The sequence below is a fragment of the Nicotiana tabacum genome, chromosome 22 (assembly GCF_000715075.1).
Source record: "Nicotiana tabacum cultivar K326 chromosome 22, ASM71507v2, whole genome shotgun sequence".
NCBI classification, from domain to species: domain Eukaryota; kingdom Viridiplantae; phylum Streptophyta; class Magnoliopsida; order Solanales; family Solanaceae; genus Nicotiana; species Nicotiana tabacum.
In genome coordinates, this window is record NC_134101.1 from 187,105,913 (window position 1) to 187,112,463 (window position 6,551).

Consider the following 6,551-nt stretch of genomic DNA (forward strand, 5'->3'; position numbering starts at 1 on the left):
TCTTTTTATGTTTAAGTGGTCAATATGCCTTTGGTTTTCTTAATGCCACGATTCTTTTCATAGGTGGTTTTTGTGTGAACTGGGCGACTCTTCCCAATGATGGACGGTGTGACAACCTTCTTAAGGTATTGAGTATGTTTTTGTTGTTTAGGTAAGAATAGTAGTAATAATTAATAAAAAGACCTAACTGAGTCAGACTCGAAGAGTCAAACATGCTTCACTTGGTACTAACACACTTAACAAAGTGCTTAGTGACCTTCTGACTCTTGGAAAGAAATAACTCTAGTTAGTGACCTTTTGACTCTTGTGTTGACTTAAGTAATCATCGAGTGGTTTAGTCGAACCATTAGTATTTTCAATCTTGAATATGGTTGTCCTGGGACCTCGATTCTATCCTCTTTAATATGGTTATTATGGGACCTCGACTCTATCATCTTTAACAATCCAGTTGTGTGATAGGTGAGATGTTTTTGTTGCAAGTCCAAGTACATGGTCTAGAACTTGCCCCAAAAGTGTTTCTACGCAAATTTTAAGTTTGTTTAGCTTGAGAAGTGATTGTAGGCTATCCTTGACCCACTTGGAATTTTCCATGTCACACCAATGTTGTTATCTCTAGCCAAACCATTTGAGCCAGAAACCTTTCTCATTTGATAACCATGTTACAAGGCTTTACTCGTTTTGTAGTGACCCTCTCTTGGCACCCGAGCTTTCCTTAACAATCTTGAGAAACCATTGGCTAAAACATAAGTTTGGGGGAGAGACGAGGAGTTTGAAATAGGTATCAAGGCATAAAAAGATAAAAGAAATGAAGAAAATGAAAGTCAAAAAAAAAAGAACAAAACGAAAAATGCAAAAAGAAAGCAAATAAGTTGAAGAGTTGATGGGATTCAAAGAAAAGTAATGATGCAAAGCATGAAGAAAACAAAGAAGGAGAAAATGAATATCATGACTAAGAAAAAGTGATGTTAAGTCTCTCTAGTTCCCCTAAGGAAAAAGAAAATTCCTCAAAGAGTAGGCAAAACATAAGCTAAAAAGAGAAAATGGAGTGCTTAAGGGAAGGTAAACCTATTCTATTCTAACATATCCAACCTTAGTCCAAAAGCCTTCATTGCATTCCAAAAAAGCCCTACGTGATATCAAGCCGAGTGAACTCACATTGGTGGTGATCTATATGAGAAGCAAGCATATGATACTTGGAGACGTACTTGTGACATTCTTTTGAGTGAGATGAGCGAACTTTTTACAAATCTTTGAATTGAGTGTTACATTCTTAAGTGAGATATGCTAACGGAGAGTAAAGGAGGAGGAGTTTGGGATCCATAATGACCTACATGAAAGAGCAAGCTTCCTTGATGAATATAGTCAACTCTGGATGCTCAAGTATCATATTAGAACTATTTCTGCTTAAAAGTTAAAATCATTGCCTTGTTGATAATCCATAAGTGTTGTGGGTAATTGTTGGTCCCAATTGATGCGTGATTGATGCAACTTTGATTAGTTGGAATAGCTCTTAACTTGTGGAGGTAGGAATTACCTTATTTGCTTGAGGACAAGCAAAAGCTTAAGTTTGAGGGAGTTGATAAGTGGGGATTTTGACTACTTATTAGCGCCTTTTAGCTTTCATTTTAGTCCAAAAGCATTTAATTGTGTTCCTGAAAACTTATGAAATATGCTTAATTGCAGGAGTATTGGAAAATGAGCTACTACGATAAAATCCAACTCAAGAAGGAGTGATCTGAGCTCAAGAACAAAAACAGGCACAAAAGCTCAAAGTGCGGACCGTAGATTTCCATCTGCAGCCGCAGATTGTGAAGACAAATTTATCAGAGGACAAGTCCAAAGTGCGATCCGCACATGAAATGTGTAGCCGCAAAAGCTTAGCAAGAGCAGAAGTTCTGATATTTCTTATTTCAAGTTCAAAGGAAGTGTAGATCGCACAATTACTGTGCGGTCGCAAAAGATCAGTTACGTGGCCGTAGATGCATTTGTGCGGTCCGTAGAAGAGCCAGGTGCAGCCGCACTCAGAAATGTGCGGACCGCAGAAAATAGGAGATGCGGCCGCAAGATTCAAATCTTGTTAAGCTGAAGCAAAGTGTGGACCGCACATGGAATTTTGCAGCCGCAGAACCTCCGAAAGGGCATTTTTGTTCGAAAATTCCATCTTTGTATAAATAGAAGAGTTCTACTTTTTTAGGTCACGTTTTGAATATCAGCAGCCACAATAGACATTTTTCTTTACCCTCTTTAGTATTTTATGCCATTTTGAACTTTGTGAACATATATTTCATTATTTTAATTATCACTATGAGTTTAATTATCACAACCATTTTATTCATTACCCATTTGGATTTGAGAAAGCCGAATTGCGAAAAAACACTCTCTTACCGAGAGGTATTGAGTGGGTACTTGACTGTTGATGGCTATAATACACCCCGACAAATAAAACAAGCTTTAAAGTTTACAATCCGTTAGGTAAACACCTAGGTGAAGGTGATAGCCCTAGACCTTTTGTACCATTTGAAAAACAACAAAATAATTTCCTAATTCTCATTCTTAGTTGGTAATCTTAGCTTAACTTAGACTTAAAGACAACCCAATTTTGTGGAAGTGCAAATTGAGATAATTCTAGCTCATTCACTAAAGTATATCCTCCTAAGTCCCATTCTATGCTCTCTGTGAAAAATCGACCCCGACTCCTTGTTAGGTATTAGTATTGCATCGACCATTTCATAACCTCAAATAGAGGTGTGACTTGGATGAGATCACCCCCGACAAAGGGGACATTAGTACTCTCGAATAGTACTAGTATGTATAACTAAACCATCTCAATAGAGTGAATAACATTACAAAGAGGAACAATCATGAAATCAATACCAAAACATCAAGTTAAGAACCACATAAGTTTTCAAGTAAATTTCCATGTAATTAGGTTAGGAGATCTTTAGTACCGATATACCATCATTCATAATACCACTGTGCTTTTACACGGAGTTCGATCATGACCCAATCGGCTAGACCGCCTCATTTGAGACATCAAACACTATCACAATTTCAATTACATTTTCCAGCACAATCACCACCATGTGTGCGGCATGGCATCTGATCACGGCCCGATCGGCTAGGCCGTCTAACCTGAGACATTATCATTTTTTTATCAATCATCTCACTTCATACTTATTTCACATCTTTTCAATTCATTGGCACTTGTAGCCACAATTATAATATCATTCTTGGCACTTGGCCGTATTTCATACTTCATGCTCCCCTTTTTCATTTTCACACATTATCATTATTATCAACAAAAGACTATTCAATTCAAGACTTTAGGTACACATGTGAGCAATTAAGAGTCTTAGACATATAGAGATTTTTCACATAATTTGGCATGATAACCTTCATTCAAACTTGACTTGAAGTCGTAAACACACAACCATACTTTGAACATATCCTCAAATGATAACATAGCATGATAAAAGCATTAGGAACACATATTGAACATATATTTTTCAACACAAGTTTACTCAGAATAGCCAATTTCATAATGATCAACTCGGGTTTTACATAACTTATATGAACATCGTGGAATTCAATTCTAAGGAAGGTGTTTAGCCAACATACCTCAATTGAGCTTCCTTAAACTCTAAAATATTCCGGAATTCTTAGCAACTTCAATTTATTTTAGAAATATATCAAATTGAACCAAAATTAGGAAGATGATCATGGTTCTAGCTCATTTGAGCATTTAATCAAACACTAAGTGTGCATTAAGGTTTCAAGGTCCCTTTATGGAGGATTCCATCATCCCACAATCCATTCTTTACCATTTTTAGCTCACAATCTTCCTAAACCTTTTGATGAAACATGCATGCAAAATAAATAACTCCCATGCCCAAGAATTGTCTTGCTTATTACCCATTTCTAGTTATATTTAGAAATTAAGAGTTGGGTGTAGAATCTAACCTCTAGGATGAAGGCTTAGTGCACTTTCCTTGATAATCTTCCAAAATTTGAGTAGGAATTGGTGGATGAAGCTTAAGAACTCCCTTTCTCACTCTATTCCATTCCCTCTCTCTAGAAACACATAATTTATCCTTCAAAAATGATCCCCATGGGTGTTTTATTTGGCGGGTTCAAAATTTAGAAAAATAGGATCCCCAACACAGGTCTGCGGTCGCATATGCGATCGCATAATACTTTTGCGGTCCTCGAAATGGGCCGCAAAATGGCCCTCCAGAACTGGGCAGGTTTGCCCTACTCTGCGGCCATTATGTAGTCTACATACCTGTTCTGCAGCCGTATAATGTGCTGCAGAACCTCCCTCCGAAAATATTTCCACGCTGAATCAGCAATCGGTGTGCGACTTGCGAAATTGTTGTGCGAGTGCATAATGGACAGTAAATTGGTCCTACAATTTTGCTCAAATTTTGCTTTACTCTGCGGCAATTCATAGTGGGCCGTAGAAATGTCTTTTTCTGCCAACATTTCCCTTATCTCCTTAGTGCTCTGTTCAACCCAAAAAGTCCGCACTGTGGCGAGTTTCTTTAACACATAAGTCTATCTCAGCACCACAAAATCCCCAATTTTAGGTAAAACTTTTATGGGACGTTACAATTAGTCCCAAGGTTGGAAGCTTAACTTGAAAGAGTTACCCAGATGTTGACTTATGTGTAAATGACTCCGAAATGGAGTTTTGACGGTTCATATAGTTCCATAGTGTGATTTTGGACTTAGGAGTGTGTCTAAATAGTGATTTGGAGGTCCGTAGGTGATTTTGGTTTTAAATGGCAAAGGTTGGAAAATTTGAAGTTTAGAGAGTTAAGAAGTTTGATCGAGAGTTGACTTTGTGGTTATCGGGCTCGGATATTGGTTCCATAAGTTGGAATAGGTCCACTGTGTTATTTTTTACTTGTGTTCAAAATTTGAGGTCAATCGGAATTGATTTAATAGGTTTCAGCATCGATTGCAGAAGTTAGAAGTTCATAAAATTCATTAGGCTTGAATCGATGTGCGATTTGTGGTTTTATTGTTGGTTGATATGATTTGACACTTCGATCGAGTTTGTATGATGGTTTTTGACTTGTTGGTATGTTTGTTTGAGGTCTCGAGGGTCTTAGGTGAATTTAAGATGATTTACGGATTGGAATTTGGACTTAGAAGATGGATGATGTTGTAGATTTCTGGTGTCTAGTTTCCTTCTTCGCGTTCGCGAAGAGTATTTAGAGGCAGGTGAGGAATTGTTCTCCGCGTTTGCGAAGACAACCATATTTACAAAGGTCTGTGGAAAGTGTGGATCACGAACGCGAGAAGGGAGTTGAGTTCGCGAAGAAGAGAGAGGCAGGCTGGGGACCTTGCGAGTTTGGTCAACGCGTTTGCAATAAAGGCTTCACGTTTGTGATGCTTGGGTCATTTGGCCTTCGCGTTCGCGAGGGGGATCTTGCCTGCGCATAAGAGGATTTTGGCAGTAGAATATTCTTGTGCTTTGCAAACACGAGGCACCTTCCGCGTTCGCGAAGAAGAGTTCCCTGTGCAGAATATAAATCTTCAAAATGAGGGTTAGAGTAAAATTTCACAATTTGATTTTTGGAGCTGGGATTGATGCGATTCTTGGAGAGGTTTTCACGGGAGTGACTGGGGTAAGTGATTCTAACTTGGTTTTAGTTAAATTACAAGAATATATCATTGTTTTCATCATTTAATTAGTGTTTGGGGTTGAAAAATTGGGAAACAATTGTAGAAACTTCATAGGCTTTAATTTGAGGATTTGAAGGTCGAGTTGTGATTGGATTTGAATAATTTTGGTATGGTTGGACTCATGGTTGAATGAGTATTCGTGTTTTATTAATTTTGTCGGAGTCCGAGATGTGGGCCCGGGGTTGACTTTTTTAGTTGACTTTTTGACTTTAGTTAAAGAAGTTAGTTTTGTCATATGGAATTGATTCCTATTGCTCGTATTGATTGCATCGAATTATTTGTGGCTAGATTTTATGTGTTCGAAGGCCGATTCGCGAGCCAAGGGCTTATTGGAGTAGAGATTTGTATGGTTTGAGGTAAGTAACACTTCTAAACTTGGTTCTAAGGGTACGAATCCCTGAATTACGTGTTATATGATTGGTGTTGAGGTGACACACATGCTGGGTGACGGACTTGTGGACGTGCACCGTAGAAATTATGAACCGGTTGATTTTGTGGTACTGTGTAGTCATTAAACCTTGTAACCATTCATGTGATCTTTGTATGTTAGAGTAATTGAGTTGCAGATTCATGTTAGAAATTGTGTTAGGCTATATGTTAATCCTGTTGAGACCCACTGTGGTCATTTTTACTGTTGAATTATTTTCGTAGATAGAAATTTTATACTCAGTCACTTCCATCATTTGCATATCATGTCTCGGTCTTTCTTACTATTATTGTTATGTCATATATCATTGTTTGGGCTAATTGGAATGAGAGTTGTGAGCTTGAGAGACTGGAGAGAATGAGGACTAAATTAGGGCCTGAACGCCATGTTTTGAGTGAGATTTGTGGATCGGATTGCATGCCACAACAGGCCT